This window comes from Phyllostomus hastatus, unplaced genomic scaffold (genome assembly GCF_019186645.2).
Source record: "Phyllostomus hastatus isolate PE091 unplaced genomic scaffold, TTU_PhHast_1.1 phas_contig_148, whole genome shotgun sequence".
NCBI lineage: Eukaryota > Metazoa > Chordata > Mammalia > Chiroptera > Phyllostomidae > Phyllostomus > Phyllostomus hastatus.
The window spans coordinates 11,306,210-11,322,726 of record NW_025333607.1 but is presented as its reverse complement, the minus strand read 5'-3'; the positions used below and the strand labels follow the sequence as shown (position 1 = coordinate 11,322,726).

The 16,517-nt window shown below is 46.7% G+C and overlaps 1 protein-coding gene across 2 annotated transcripts in view; it reads left to right on the top strand.

The window, feature by feature from the left end:
* The window catches only part of SMYD3 (SET and MYND domain containing 3), a 446,241-nt gene that overhangs the window by 26,329 nt on the left and 403,395 nt on the right, over positions 1 to 16,517 (top strand). Inside the window, exon 1 of one of the 2 annotated variants that reach the window (XM_045861306.1) lies at positions 5,823 to 5,874. The exons of the other annotated variant lie outside the window; for it this stretch is intronic. The gene's annotated coding sequence lies outside the window, so the exon portion shown is untranslated. Of the gene's footprint in view, positions 1 to 5,822; positions 5,875 to 16,517 lie in introns of those variants that run through there. 2 annotated transcript variants of the gene reach the window in all.

The window sequence follows — 16,517 nt, the reverse complement described above, 5'->3', positions numbered from 1 at the left end:
GTCCCCACCTTACCGCACGGTACTAGGCCGCGCCTCTGTCGTCCTTCCCAAATTAAGTTACAGTTGGGTTTATGTTCCTTTCCTAAACTGTGAGTACTTTCATCTCTAGGCCCCTGGAATTGGGGCGAGCGCAGTTAATTTGGACCGAATGAGAATGACTGTGTGAGCGCGAGGGTTCCGTGAGCTGGAACCAGGTGCCGCTCTGAAAACCGAGTACTGGCAGTGTTCACTCTGCGTCAGGAGAAGGTAGTTTATAAGTATGTTTCTTCGTTTTTAGCCCTTTCACATATGTAGTTCTTAACCTTGAGTTAGGTGTTTTTCCTAATAAAATGGATGAGTAAGTAGCTAATGCATGCTTTTGAAAAAACATGAAAATTGACTGCCATGCTTTTGTATGGTGGTTTTTTTCTTTTTTAAAAAATATTTATTTATTTTTAGAGGGAGAGGAAGGGAGAAGAGAGGGAGAGAAACATTAATGTGTGGTTGCTTCTCGTGCACCCTCCCACTGGGGACCTGGCCCGCAACCCAGGCATGTGCCCTGACTGGGAACTGAACCAGGGACCCTGTGGTTGGCAGGCTGGCACTCAGTCCACTGAGCCACACCAGCCAGGGCTGTGTGGTAAGTATTTCTATAGAAACATGCCTGTGATAAGATCACTTTCTGCTGCTAAAACTGCCCTGAGTTTTTACGATGGATTTTAACACATCAGTATTTCATGACAAGTCACAGTATGTATGGTGTTCTGTGTCATACCTGGAGCGGCATGTCCTTGGCATTCAGGGAGTGTTCCTGCTGACTAACCAGAATGTCACAGCTTCCCCTCTCTGTTGGAGATCGGCAGTCTTTACATTGGAACATAAATATGTTTGAATTCATTTTCCTTGAGATGAAATCAGATTCTTAGACGCAAGACACTTGGAAAATATAAGAAATACTGGAAAAAGCTGTAGGCTTACTTGATGTGTTATTCTTGCATTCTCTTAAGTCACCGTTTTTCAGAAGTTATCTTGAACAGTTTAGAGTCTTGATCCGCCTTTGACTTCCTTGAACTCGGCTCTTGTGGGTCTTGTGGCCTTCTTTACTCCAGCCCACTTGTCACTCTGGTGCCCTGACGGTTCCCCTGGGGGCGATCGGGCTTTGCCTGGTCAGTGTTTCATTGTATGTATGGCAGGAGCGTATTACATTTATACTTAGCTAATTAAGAGTTTACAAAAATTCTGACGCGTTGATTTGAACTTTCTTCGTACTGTTAAGACAAAGAGAAAAGGATTTACTTAGCTAATTAAAACTAAACAAGAAGGAATGTTTAATCTGCTTGATGCAAACCAGTCACTGTTTTAAAGAGCTTGGGAAATCAACACAAACAGAGGATATGCCAATTAAAATTACTAGTTTTAGAAAATTAACTGAAGCACTGATGGAGTCTCTAAGGCACAAGTTTTTTGACCATTCTCCTTGGCATTCGTTGAGATGGTGAAATAGGGACCCACTGATATTTTCCAAACTCTGTTCATGACTCACAGTGAGAAATACATGCTGTATTGCTATCAAGTACACACCCATGTAACTGGAACAAAAGTTAGAGAAAACAGTTTTTAACCATTACCTCTTGTACTCTATTTTTCTTTTAAAAAAAGATTTTACTTATTTACTTCTTAGACGGGGGTGGGGAAGGGAGGGAGAAAGAGAGAGAGAGAGAGAGAAAGATGAATGTGTGAGAGCTACATCAGTTGGCTGCCTCTTGCACGCCCCCAGCTGGGGAACCTGGCCCACAACCCAGGCATGTGCCCTGACTGGGAATTGAACCAGCGACTCCTTGCTACTCAGGCTGGCACTTGATCCACTGAGCCACACCAGCCAGGGCTATTTTTGTTCTTTTATATCTCAAATTTCAAAATGTATTTTTTGGGACTGACTACACTGATTTTACAAATTGATCAAGATTCACGTTCAGGAAGAGGTGCTGCACTAGGTCTGGAACTTGAGTACAGAGACGGTGATTTCATCACCCTTCTGTTGGCAGGGCCGGCAGCGCCTGGCATGAAGGGGGTGCCCCTGGATGGTGTGGAATGAGTCGGTGGTTGGGAAGAGGAGCATGAAATGAAATAGGTATCAAAGGAGTAGATGTTTTGGCAATGAGGTTCTTGGGTGTAAGCCAGGCAGCAGAGGCCAAGTCCTTCTGGTATTTGTGTTTGGTAGAAGATTTTTGATTTTTGGATAACACAGACCAGCTAGAGGCAGCTTAAACTAAGAAGTGTATTTTAGAAGGATTCAGAATGTCTCCCAGAAATGAAGGCAGGGATGCATCTTGCAACCCGGGAAGGGGTTGGAACCAGGGCCTGGAAAGCCTTCAAGAGCCCAGGCGTGTAATCCTGTGTTTTCATCTCTGCTTCTCTGGGCCTGGCTGCTCAGCCTCCCCCCGCCCGGCCCCCCACCTCCCACAGAATGGTTTCCTCTGATGCAGTCCACATGACAGGTAATTTACGTCCAAATTTCAGTCCACGCTTTAGTATTGCTTGTGACTTGGATGTGGTAGAATAAATTAGTCTTTTCATATGTACTGTATGCTAGGTGTATTTCAACTCACTGCTTTTAGATTAGATCTTTTCTGAGATCCTGGTCTAGAATTTACTGTTTCTAATGGCTTTGTTTCACCTTCTGGCTCGTATGAATACACATCGTGCACGTGCGTGTATGTTTAGTCATTGTTTGCAAAAATGTTAGTTCAGCTTACTTTCGCCGCGTGCATTCTTAATGCGAGGTTAGGCTGTAGGACTGATAGGAAGATGGATGTAATGTATTTAGAATCGTCTCGTCCCTTGCAGGTTATGGCTGTGATTCCGAAAAATATACCAAAGTCTTTGTTCATCATGTTAGTTCAGAATCAGTCTTCCGTGTTTGCACACCTCAGAGTCGTCTCTGCCTGCCTTGTTTGTTACCGTTGGCTCAGGCCGTCTCTTCTGGGATGAAGACTGGCTGTGACCCCTCCCCAGTTTGGGTCACGGTGTTCTCCGTGTGAGTCCGGCTGCTGTTCCAACAACAGTCCTTGCAGCCTGACCCAGCGTCCTCTGGGGAGGCTGTGCTAGGCATTGCCTGGCACCCTGGGTCCGTTCTGGACCCAAGTCAGCAGAACAAGGGAGCTGGACCAGAATAGTGGCTCTTATTTCAGGAAATGCAGACAGATGGAGAAGATAAATTCTTTTAAATGCTTTTTAACTGTGAGAACTCAAGTTTGAGTGAAGCACTGCAGGAATGTTTATGCTAATGCCTGTCACAGAGTAGGGCCTCCAGAAAGACTTTCGGAAAGAATCAGTACATGAGGGTGTGGTCATCATCGCGTCATGGGACAGGAGGCAGCACTGGAGCTGGTTCTTACAGGATCTGTGAAGTTTGGATAACGGTGGGTAATGGAGTGGGCATTTTTACTGTGAGGGCCGCTCGTGTGTATGGGACCCAGGCTGTGAGCTGATGGGGAGCGGCTGGGTGTGCGTGTGGTGTTGGTCATGGGGGGAGAGCAGCGGCAGGGGCTGGGGGGTGCCTGGCCAGGAGGCCCGATGGGCCCTGGAGAGAATGTAGACTTCAGTCCCTAAGAGCTGCATGCGAACTTCCAACGCAAGGATGTGGGGAAGAGATGCATTCTCTTACAGGTAACTCGGTGGTCTGTCCTTGCCTGGAATGGCGAGGCATGGGCAGTGGGGACCTTAATTACGGTGCTCTTTTAAAAGTCTAGGCAAAAGATGATGAAGGCTCTGCCTAAAAGCCATAGTACCGGTGAGGGTGAAAAAAGTTAAATTTGACAGATCAGTCCTCTGGGGAGGTAGACGTTTCAGGACTGTTCACTCCAGCGCCGGGTCCGATGTAACCAGTCTGGGTCAGTCAGTGTACAGGCGGAGGTGGATGAGCTGCGTCCCCCTTCCTGTGTCTGCCTGATGGGTCGTCCCTTAGCCTTGTCTCCGGCTTTCCAGTCTGGTAGTTACTTCTGAGACCCGACTGTAGGAGTTTGTTAGTCTCTGTGGGTGCCTTGGGTACTAAAGTGGAGAAATCCCCTGCCCTTGTGGTGGAGATAGACACACACACCATCAGTAACAGTAAATGGTGGCAGATGCTGTCACGGAGGCAGGGACAGACTCGTGTAGAAGCGAGCAGGAGGGACTGCCTAGTGCTCCCGGGGTCAGCTACGGAAGAGGAGGAGGAGATGCTTCACTCAGTGCTGGGCGGCGAGGACCTTAGGCCGGAGAGAAGGGGGAGGTGCCGACGATCAGGAGAGGGCCGGAGGGACAGGTGTACCGGAGCAGTAGGTGTGGACCTCGACTGCTCATTAGGGGAGCTGAACGACAGCAAAGCCATGCCCGGTGCTGCTCAGAGAGATTCTGATGTGTTGTAATTAACCTGGGACTCATCGGCTTGTTTTCAGAGCACCTGATGGGATGCCTGTGTGCAGCCAGGGTTGACCATCACTCGTCCCGGAGAGAAGTTTTCCTAGAGAGAGTGGAGCGTAGGTGATGGCGGACGCCTGAGGTGCAGATCAGTTTGGGAACACGGAGGATTAGAAGAAAATTGAATCGAACAAAAACCCTCATTAGGAGGCACCCACATTATGGTGGGTGCAGGGAGGTGCCAGCTAAGGAGAACCTGCCCACATAACCCCTAAATCTTAATCGTACCCCTTTAAATTTAGGTTTTGATGTATGTTCTGCATAATCTTTCCTGCTTATGACCTAGAGTGGATTATACATCAGGATATACTTTAAATGCCTGATTCACATGTACTGTATATTGTTGATTGACAGACCAATGAAACTGATACACTTTAATCCTTTTATTATTGATGTAGAAAATCATGAACTTTAATTCTTATCAGCAGCAAATACCTATATCTGCCTCCAAGTTTATTTAAAAGAAGAATGCATGAAAGTAACAATTTCCAAGAATCTATTTTATTTTCTGAATTCAAAGTCACCTGTCATTGTTGCCATAAATTCTTTGAGGCATGAAATAGCCTGCCAGTTGTCTATTGCTCTCCAAGTTAATGAATGGTTATCAATTTATCATGGGTAATAACCTAGCTGCAAATTGTAAAGAAGGCGTTCTCTTGCTTCCTAGCATTTTCACCTCATGGCCGTACCTGCCTTTCTATAGGACTTGGAGGCCAGGGTCCCAAAAGCATTTAACAGAGCACATTTCTCACTTGGAAACCTCTTTAGACTTGGTAATAGCACAGTGAGATATTAGCTGGGTTATATTTTGCTTCGTGCAATAGATCTTGTATTAATAAAATTTCTTCATGATATTTAATTTTTACTTCCAGTTCATATTCCATTCACTTCTTACAAGTGAACTGAGCAGTTTTCCAGCTCTCTAGCTTCTTGGTTAGGCAGTTAATGATTGGAAAAACAGGGCTGTTTTAAGGAACCTTACTTTTTAAAGGCACACCTCCCCCCCTGCCCGCCCCCCACACCCCGCCCAGCCCTTGAACTAAGAGAAGAATTCCGTAATGTGAACTCAAGGTCTTGGACTTTATCTGTAACTAAAAACAGCAGCCAGAGCAAACCGCGTCCACTTCCCATTGTTCCACTTCCCATTTCTGTTACTGAGCGTAGTATTGTAACTGAGAAAACATTCGTCGCATTGAATTAATGTCGACTGTCACCCGCATGTCCTCAGTTGTAGGTTTGTGGTGTTACAAAGTGAGTTATCTTAGGGATGGGAGGACATTGACATAATTCCATCTGTGGCTTTTATTGTAGCGATATAAGCGGAGGTGAGACTACACAGCTGAACGTGATCAGTTGAAGTTGCAGACGCTGAGTCTCAGTCCCCGGTTCTCTTGCTGTCGAAGAGCTGTCCCGGAACTCGCTTCCAGTCCTGTCGCTGTGTGTATAGTTCTCTTATTGTTTTCATCAGTTTCATTCTGGCCCATTCATTAGGAGATTAGCACCGTGGCCTGTGTATAGTAGTGGTTAGTTAAACTGACTGGTAAATACGCTTTAATGAAATAGGAGTATAAAGATGACCGAGTTTTCTTTAGGTGTTCCTTTGTTTTCAGTAATCTCTGATAAGTTATTACTGTTGCTATAGATTATTCACCTGTGTATATTTAAAAAGCTTCAAATCCTTTCGGTACCTAAAAGTTGGAGGAAATAAAATTCCATTCTGGTTGACTGCTTCTTGTATTCTTACTCCTAAAACATACATGGGAAAGTAGAGAGAGAAGTTCTTCTGTTATTAACTTGCCTTATTTTATGTATTGCTCGTCTTTTCTTCATGCATTTATCTCCCCAGCCACATAGTGAATGTTTCTCTGGATGGAACCACAGCTTACGTTCTGTTATAACTGTTGCAGAGCCGTGCACATAGTAGGAGCTTTATACATTGTTGGTTGGTTGCTTGCCTGGCTGAGTAGTTATGGCGCTAATCTTCACAGTGAAAGCATTTCCCCTGTCTTGATGCACAACAGTTTTTTATGGATGGCTATCTGTCCTACAAAAATATTTCCTAGAGAGAATCCCGGTTTTCCTCCTTAACTCATTTCATAGTTGAATGATCCTTACTTTTCAGGAAGCCTATCTCTGTGTACTCATTCACAGTTTCTCTTTTGGCAGTGTGAACAATTTCCTCATGGGAAATAGCACGAAGAAATAAAAATAGAGTCACTGTAGTCAAGCTGTTAAGTTACTACAGTGAAGTAGGTTGAGGTCTGAAGAAAATTCTCTTCTTGTTGGAACTAGCCTGGGAACTTAAACTTTTGAACTTTGGGGATCTGTGTTAATGCCTGGGCGTACTCGCAGCCTCCTGATAACTCTGATTACGCACCGGAGGACAAGTGGCAGGACGTGCACAGACCTGGACCCCCCTGACCCTGGTCACCCAGACCGCCGGGCAGTCGTGTAGGCGGTCACTGCCTTGGACCAGGCCAGAGGCTAAGAATTCGGGACTGATTCTTTTCAAGAATGTCCTTTTTACTGTAAGAACTCCTAGCATTTCTTCTTCGGAACGCTCTGCATCTGGCCCTTGCTGTGTTCCCGGCTTGCAAACCTGGAGGCCCACGGATAAGCCTTTGTCCTTTATTTCTCGCCGAAGCCCCCAGACCCCCTTCGAGTTTGTGGCCACTCCCTCGAGACCTAACGTGAGCGGGCCGGCCTGCTGCAGCCGTCTTCGTCTGGCATTGGCTGCTCTACCTGCGTCGAGGTCTTTAACCAGAATCCGCGTCAATGAGAAGATCCACTTGTTCTACCAGATTCCCTCCTTGCCGGCATGCTTCAGAGTTGGCGCTGGCTTAGGTAGTAAAGGTGCGGACTGTTTTGTGAGCCCAGCTGCGGTTTACTAATACTTTGCCGAGAAGCTACTCTGTACCCTGACCATGCTCTTGGCCTGGTAACAACGGGGATTAAACTTGTCCAGCGTTGGGGCATAGATTACTGGGCAAAGCTCACTTGCTGACCTGATCCAGGTGGGTGGGGGAGGGTGGGCCTTTCTGGAGGTGGTCTGCTTCCTGCTCTGGCAGCTCGACTTAGGCGGCTTGCGGAGCCCTTTGAATCCTTCACTTCCTATAAAGTTGGACTTCATATTCACAGAGCTGTACATTTTTATTTGAATAGGAACTGTGTTATTTTCACCGATAAACTGAGTTGCAGATTTTTATTCAGATAGGACCATTTCTTTTTATTTCCAGTTAGCTCTTTTGGTCACGAGTGTAAATGGCATCTTTGTTAAAAAAAAACGAAACAAAACATTTTCTGGCCTGGCCAGGTGGGTCAGTTGATTGGAGAGTCGTCCTGTAGACCAAAGGGTTGTGGATTCTATTCCCAGTGGGGGCATGTACCTAGGCTACCGGGTTCCATGGGTCACAGTGCCTGCAGGGGCGGGGTGGGGGTGGGGCAGGGGCAGGGCAACTGACGGATGCTTCTCTCTCACACTGATGTTTCTTTCTAAAATCAATTAAAAAAACATGTCCTCCAGTGAGGATTAAAAAAAAATATATATATATATATATATATATTTCTAAGCGTTTATTGTTAACATGTAGAGATGTTATTGATTTTTAATTGATTTTTCATGTGTTATTTTGTAATCAATGATTCCACTGCATTCTCACGTCCAGCAGCCTTTCAGCTCCCCCACCTTGCGCTTTCCAGCCGCAGTGCTGCCATCTGTGTCTGGGGGGGCCTCTGCCTTCTTTCCCCGGGCACTGTCATGCAGCGCAGAGGTGAAGGGGTAGGCTCCGGAGCCACTGCTGCCTGGGCTTCCTCCTGGCCCCACTGACTGGTTAGCTGTGTGGATCTGGGCAGGTTATGTTCCCTGTGCCCCCAGCTCCCCGTCTTTAAAGGGGGCTCACGGCAGCCCTCGCAGGGTTGTTAGGGAGATTATATGAATTCTGTGATTCCGTGTTTATGCAGTCCTCAGAACCACGTCTGACTCATGGCAAGCACCGTGAAAATGTTCGATACTCAACTTCTCTTTGCTCTCATTGGCTAGTACTTTCATATCGATGTTAAAAAATAATAGTGCGCTTTCCGTATGCCTTCGAGACTTCAACAGACATGTTTCTGAGATGCTCCTACTGTTTCATTGTTTTAATGTTTTAATAATGGTTCCAACAAAGCATTAGAAAGTTGCAGCCTGATACAAATTTTTGTATTTTTCAGTTACACTAAGTAAATAGTCATCTGTCACTATTTTGCTGAGGATTAAAGATCAGGAATTAAAGATCAGCAATTTTGTCACAGGCGTTTTTGACATATACTCAGATGATCATTAATTTTTATTTTTTGACTGGCTTATATTAGTATGAGTAAATTTCCTACTGTTGAACTGTCCTCGCATCATTGGAATGACAGCTTGTGCTCACGGCCAATCTTTCCTTTAGAGCACATCTGAGTCCTTCTTGTATTACTTGTGAGGTTTTTGCGTCGGTATTCATCAGAGACATGACAGTAATCTTTAATGCATTCTGTATCGGTTTTCGGTGTCAGCGTGATGCTCTAAGTATCTGACAGCGTCACACTTCTATTACTCATTACTCTTCTTTCTCTATACCCTAGAAAAGTTTCAATTGTGTTGCTTCTTCTTTTGAAATGAAAAGAATGTTACATTAGGAAGGCCAGTAAGAGGTCTAATCTAGCTGTCTTAATTTCATAGGTAACACAGTGGCTTGTTTAGAGCCGTGTAATGTGAGCAGCCTGGGCTGGGGTTGTGCCAGGGAAGTGAGGAAATGACATTTAGTGAGCATTTACTTAGGTGTTTAAAAACAGTACTGTACAAAATAAACAGTGTCATACTTCTATCACTCATTAGATGTGTGTTTGCTTCTTTGAATAAAGTCAGAGTAAAAAAATTCTGACTTTAAAAAGATAGACTTTTTTGGTAAGACCAGTTTTAGATTCATAGCAAAATTGAGCCGGAAAGAGCAAAGTTCACGTGCGCGCCATGCACGGGAATGGCCGCCCCCCCTACCCCCCACGGCCAGCATCCCCCACCAGAGCGGTGCGTCGGGTCCAATGTGCAGACCGACAGGGGCACCTCGCTGTCACTCAGCGTGTCTGGTTTACATGCGGATTCAGCCGTGGTCATTAACTTTGTATTGTACATGCTGTGGGCTTCAAAGAGTACTTTATTTATTTTTAGAGAGAGGGGAAGGGAGAAAAAGAGGGAGAGAAACATTGGTGTGTGAGAGACCCAGTGGTCTGTTGCCTCCTGCGCACCCCCAGATAGGGACCCGGCCCGCAGCCCAGACCTGTGCCCTGGACTGGGAGTTGAACCGGCGACCTTTAGGTTTGTGGGATGACTCTCAACCCACTGAGCCACACCAGTCAGGGCAGGCTTTTTTTTTTTTTTTTTTAATGTGCATGCTATATTTAAAATTTTTTAAAAATAGTTTATGCTATTACAGTTGTTCCTGCTCCTCCTCCACTGGTTCCCCCCTCCACCCAGCCCCACGCTGTCCCCCCTCCGTCAACCCCGTATCACTGTCCGTATCTGTGGGTCACGCCCTGCTGCAGATTTTGACGAACGTGCAATGACGCAAGTCCACCAACACAGCATCACCCGGACTAGTTCCACTGCCCCAACAACTCTGTGCTCTGCCTGGTCGTCTTTTCCTCCTGCAGCCCCTGGCGCCCCCCGAGCTGCTGGCTGTCTTCATCGTGGTGCCTTTCCCAGAACGCTTTACAGCTGGAATCATCTGGTGCTGCGTGCGGCCTTTTCAGATGGGCCTCTCTCCTTTAGTAATGGGCATTTAAGGTTTCTCCATGTCTTTGCATGGCCTGATGGCTCATTTTTAAGTGCCGAATAGTATTTCATCGCCTGGGTAAAATCCTGTTCGTTTGGGAGGCTGATTGTCTTTCCTGAAGGTCACATCTCTGGCTCCTTTGCATCCCGGAGTCCAGACCATCAGTTCACCCATTTTTGTTGAAAGCCAGCGAAGTGCTCTGTCACTCTGGGGTACAGCAGTGCTCAAAGCAGACGGGAGCGGTGCCTGTCCTCATGGAACCCGGCGCAGTTTCTGGAACCAAGCAGGTGCCTGCTGAGTGTGTGTGGATGTGTGTGCTCCTGGCCCATCGTTTGGAGAGTCTTTGTCTTCTGCAGCAGTTTCCAAACATGGTAGTATGCATTTCTGTCCACTAGGTGGCGGTAGAGTCATGTATCCAAATCAGTTTGCACTGTAATTAAGACACTAATTACTTGCTTATAAATATTCTCTTTATAATCAGTAAAATTTAAATCTGTTTATATTAATTCACTGGAATATAATCACTAATTCAAATGAAAACTTGTGACACATTTTTCAGAATGAACCTTAAGTAAAATTTCTCCAATTCTTAACTTTGTCTTCCTTGGTTTATTAATGAAACATTTATGGAGATTTGGCTGCATGCCAGGCATCGTGCTCGCGCTGGGGACTCAGGGTCGACTTCGGCTCCCTCTCCGTCTTTGATGTGTCGCAGTTCAGTGGGGGGACAGACACGAGGGAGTCCCGGTCTGTCCAGTGGATGGCACGTGTCTGAAGGGCACCGTTAGATGAGTTTTGACAAGTGCATACACCCGTGTGACCCGCATCCCCATCCGGACAGACCGGGCCGTCTCGGGCTGCCTGATTCCAAGGGCCGTGCGCAGGCTGAGTCAGCAGAGAAAGCCAGGTGAGAGAGAACTGGAGATGGTCACCCCAAGCCTTTGCTGAGGTAGTCACCTGGGTTCAGGAGTGAGTATCTGTCTGTTTGGATTTAGTCCTTGTGAGTCCTGGATGTACTTCGGTTTTGTCCGGTAGATTTCTCATGAACTGGTGTTGGTTTCTGTCCCTTGTGGTCCGAACAGTGCAGGCATGCTGGGATGCCCAGGCTCGCTTTTCTGAGACGGAGGGCTTGGCTGTGCCCTCCTCATAACGTAACTTGAACGGTAACTTCCACACCTATAGCCACAGGTTCTGCGCGTCAGTGCTGAGACTGCTGTTCAGTGAGGAAGCCGCTGTTCACGTTCGCAGGAGTCAGATTTTGAAACCCAGCTTTCTCTGGTTCCAAAGTAGGCCCCCCTCCCACCCTCACACCCCAGCTCCGTGCACTGGCCCTCAAAGCGTGGTCTCGGGAGCCGCAGCTTTGGCATCATGTCGGCCGTACAGATTGCCAGGGCCCCCCAGACCCACCGAATCTCAGAACCTCTGGGAGCGGGACCCAGCAGCCCTGCAGGCGGCTCTGCTGCAGGCCCCACTGGAGAAGCACGGCTTTCACCAGGGAGCCCTGATGACCCCAAGGCCGCCGCGTGGACTCTGTCCCCACTTTGTGGGCCAGAAAGCGAATCCAGGTTGGCAGCTTGTGAGCCCAGGTCGGCAGCTCGCTCTGGCAGGCGCAGGATGGGGTAGGCCCCTGGGTGGGGTCCAGGCCGGTCTGGCTGTGGAACCCATGATCAGGTGAACTTCATGTTAGGTGGATTTTATCTCAGTAAAAACCAACCAGCCAACCGATGACGACAAAACTGTGTTAGTTTCCTGGGGCTCCTTAACAGCTTTGGTGGCTTAAAAGAGAAATTGCCTCTCTCCCAGTTCTGGAGGCCAGAAGTCTGAAATTGAGGTGTGGGCGGGACTTTCTGTTGCGGGGCCAAGGCTGTGCTGGAGGACTCTCCCTGGGCATTTTCTGCTGGTGGCCCCAGTCAGTCCTTGTCATTCTTGCCATGTAGTTGTGTGACTCCAGGCGCTGCCTCTGTCATCACATGGCTGTCTTCCCGTGTGTCCTTTCTGTGCTCTCTCCTCATGACACCCGTCACTGGACTTGGGGGGCCCCTAAGCTGGTTGGCAGGACCTCCTCTGAACCAAGGACACCTGCAAAGACCCCGTCTCTACAAGGGGTCACATTCTGAGGTGCGGGGTAGACGTGGGTTTTGGGGACCTACTGCTCGATCCAGTGTGGCACCTTTGTAGAAAACCAGTGGACGGTGCGTGTGAGCTTATTTCTGGACACTCCTCTGTCCCACTCACGTGTGTGTCTGCTGTCACAGCAGTGCCGTGCCAGCGCGGTGACTCTGGCGTCACGGCAAGTCTTGACGCCAGGCGATGTGAGCCCCCAGCTCTGGTCCTTGTAAAAGCTGCTTTGGTGATTTTAGGTCCTTTGCTTTTCAGTATCAACTTTATAATGAGTTTGGTCGATTGCTATTTAAAATGCCTGCTGGGATTTTGATTTGGATTGCTTTGAATCTATTCATTAGTTTTATTTCATAATATTAATTGAATTTTCTGATTCAGTTATTAATGTCTCCCTTTTGCTAGTGTTCAGCAATGGCCGGCTGGGGTGCTCCTTGGCTCGTGTTTACGTAGCTCCAGTCTCAGTTTCCGTTTTCACGTAGTATCTTTGTCTCCCTGAGTCTTCTCTTCCGCCTCATATGAGGACAGCTGTCACTAGATCGAGGGCCCACCCAGATCATCCAGGATGGCCTCCTCTGAGGTCCTGAACTTAACTACATATCCTTTTCTGAATAAGGACACATTTGCAAGTTCCCTGGGCGAGGATACATTCACATCTTCTTGAGGGCCACCATCCCCCCCATGCTGAGGCCCTGCTGGAGAAATTGTTACGTTGCAGTAAAACTACAACATGAAAGCCATGTGTCCACACTGCGCGTCGGAGGATGTTAGGATCTGCTCCTCTCCGATGCTCCCTCTTCCGACGGACTGCCTCCGCCTCCCTGCACCGCAGACACGTCCCCGCTGCTGTTTCCTGAACACGCCCAGCAGGGCCCTCGCCTTCGCCCCGTTGCCTGGGTCTCTCATCTCCCAGATGCTACAGACTGCTTCCCTGGTCTGCGTGGGCCTCTGCCCAGTGCCGTCACATCAGAGGGCTCCCCCCGCCCTGTCTCAGACGCCAGCTCTCTGTCCTTCTGTGCCCTCCACACTGCTCTGTGTTTCTTCTGAGCATTTGTCACCATCTGACTTAGTGCATAATCGTTCCTCTGCCCTGCATGTGTCTCCGTGAAGCAGAACGTCAGCCCCACGACAGCAGGGGCTCTGCTGCTCGTCTGCACATCCCCAGCACCTGGAAAAGCACCCGGCACATGGTCAGTGCTTAGCACACGTTTTTGAATTAATTGAATGAGTAAGTGTGTGATTTTCTTCAGCAGAGAAATAACCTTTTACAAAGGAGAGGACTTTAATTACATTGTATTAAAACCCAGGTTTAAAAAACAGCAGCTTAAAGAAGCTCCTAATTGTTAAATTTGGGGCAATTTGAGTATTAAGAATAATAACTCTAATTGATTGTAACATTTTGAATGAGTAAACACCCATTAGTCCACAAGGGTACTCAAAAAGGGCCCTGGGACAGGGGAGGGGGAGGAGAGAAGAAAACAGAAAGCGAAACTCTGCCTTACAGAAGAACGCCTTCTAGTAAGTATAGACCAGCAATTTTCACCAGGGGTCCTGCAAGAATGTAGAACATGCAATACCCGACTCTCTTGTTGGGGGCACTGACCTCTTTTTCCTTAGATTTCAAGTAAAAAAGTGACAACAGCCAACACAAGAAAACCCGCCCAGTGTGAATGAATCAAAATTATACCTATTTCCATCAGAATGATAAAAAATACATTTTTTGGTGTGCTACAGAATTTTAGTAATTAGCTTATGTGTGCAATGAGATGATAGAACACTCACCATTTTGAAGCATTCTTGCAAAAATGTTTAGCTTGAATCCAGTCAAGCCTGTGCCAAACCTCAGGGTTTTAGGAGACACGGGGGATAGAGAAGGGAGGTGAAGCATACCAGGGGGCGAACAGTCGCTTAAGTTCAAAGTGCACGACATTTTATAAGACAATTTCCTGAGACTTTTCCAAAGATCGTTGTTGTAAAAAGCTGTGTGTGTGTGTGAGAGAGAGAGAGAGAGAGAACCATTCTCTAGCCTAGAGGTAACCAAGGAGACATAATTACCAATTATGATGATGAATTTAGACTTGATCCAGGTTGAAGGGAGACGTTACAGCATTCTTTCACCAACGGGAGATATTTGAACACGGACCACGTGTCAGATAGTGTTACATAATTGTTATTTGTTTTCTTGGATGGGATAATAGTTTGACCATGTCAGACATGTTGTTCTCAGGAATCGCATGCTGAGGGTTTTGGGGATGGTTATGGTTTCCGCACCTTTCGAAGGAATGAGCAAAAGCACACACACACTTATGCCTATGTGGAGATGAAGCAGCCACGGCAAATTGTTAACAAATGTTGAATCTAGGTGGGAAGGAAGGTGTACTCATGACCATTGTATTTTTCCCCTCAAGTTTTCTGTTTGAAAAAAGGGGGAGGAAAACGGTCCTCCTAAAAAGCTGGATGTGAAAGAGTGGAGCTCAATACTCCGAGCGACGGTTATGTGGCAGGGGACTGCCCAGAGGACAGGAGCCTGCCCCGCACTGGGGAGGACGGGAACGAGGAACTGCCTGAGCATGAAGCCGACTTGCCCGCCGTGATTGATGATGTGTGCGTGTCCTTCCGGCTCTCCTTCGGGGGGTATTCTGTGGGCCGTGAGGCCGACAGAAATATCGGAAAGAGTCGTCCTTGTATTGAGAGCATCAATCTTCAAAGACAAGGGAAACAAGTGCAGGTATGTGGCCTAGGGGTCGGTCAGTGTCTCTCTCTCTCTCTCTCTCTCTCTCATTACGGGAGAAACTATGGAGGGTTAGTTGTTTTCAAATATCAGATATTTCTAGTATTATCCTCTTGCCATAAGACTGAAAATTTCCCCTGGATTTTTTAATAGACAATAATCAATTTTTCTCTTTTGATGCAGTCAGTATTTGTGTTACGGTATTGATTTTAACAGATATTCTTTTTTTCCCCATACTCATTTTGTTACTTGGCATTAAGAAGGTTAATGGGAACAATTTCTCAGAGAAAGGCAAAACATCACATATTACCTTGCAATTAAATCTAGTTTCCAAAGGAAATGTTATAATGGTAATAATGCATGTAGCACTTTAATTTTCATTTATAGGATTTAGAATTGCTTTTTGAAGGCTGTATAGCTGCCTTAAAGTGTAGAACTTACTCTGAGTTGTGATGTGATAGTCAGCTCAGATGCCATTTCTAAATGACTGTGTTACTGCAGAAATAGAAAGTTCCTTTTAATAATTCAGTGTCATCAGATGCCTCAACTTACAGACATTCATAACATTTATCCCCACACGGTGCCAATCTAAACCAGAGATAAGTTTTAATTGGATTTTCAGCAGTGGAACCTCTCGTAGCCAGCGATCCTGTTACAGGCTCTAAGAGCTGGCTCGCTTGGGCTTGGAGAAGCAGCGCCTCTTAGATAACATCTCGAATGTGGAAGTTCCATTTACTAAAGATTAGTACATCTTCTCTCCCAGATCAAAGAGTTTATTGGATAGTATAGCCTTTCTATTTTTGATGTTCTTTGAAAGCTTATGTTATTTGTATATAATAAACTGTCACGCCTTTTGTTACTACATAAATAGAATTGTTCCCAGAGTTTTGGACACGTGAGCTGTTCATCATCTTTTGGGTGTAGTAGAGTTGGGATGCCTCGTGCTCTGTGTCCCTGCTGTGTGCGACATGTGGTGGCAGGCTGCTTCATCGTTTGTCCGGTGGTGAACCAGGCCGTGGTTTTGGGCTCTGCCGTACAAAGGCAGTGGGAGGCTACGTAGTACCTGCCCTCTTCAGTATGCCACGGTTCGGTCTTTTTTTTGTTTTTAATTTTATTTTAATCATTGTTCAAGTACAGTTTTCTGCCTTTTACTCCCATTCCAGCCCACCCACCCCTCCCTCCCCACTTCCCTCCCATTACCCCCCCCCCAATTTTTGTCCATGTGTCTAAGTTTGTTCCTGTAAACCCTTCCCATTCTGGTCTTTGTTTTTAAAGGCAATTGGTATAATTATATCCTGGGTCTTCTGATTTACCTTAGTGTATGGGGAGGTGAAGATAAAAAACCAAACCAGTTCCAGTAAAGTTTTAGAAAGTATGAGCCCTGGCTGGCGTAGCTCAGTGGATTGAGCGCAGGCTGTGAACCAAAGCGTCGCAGGTTC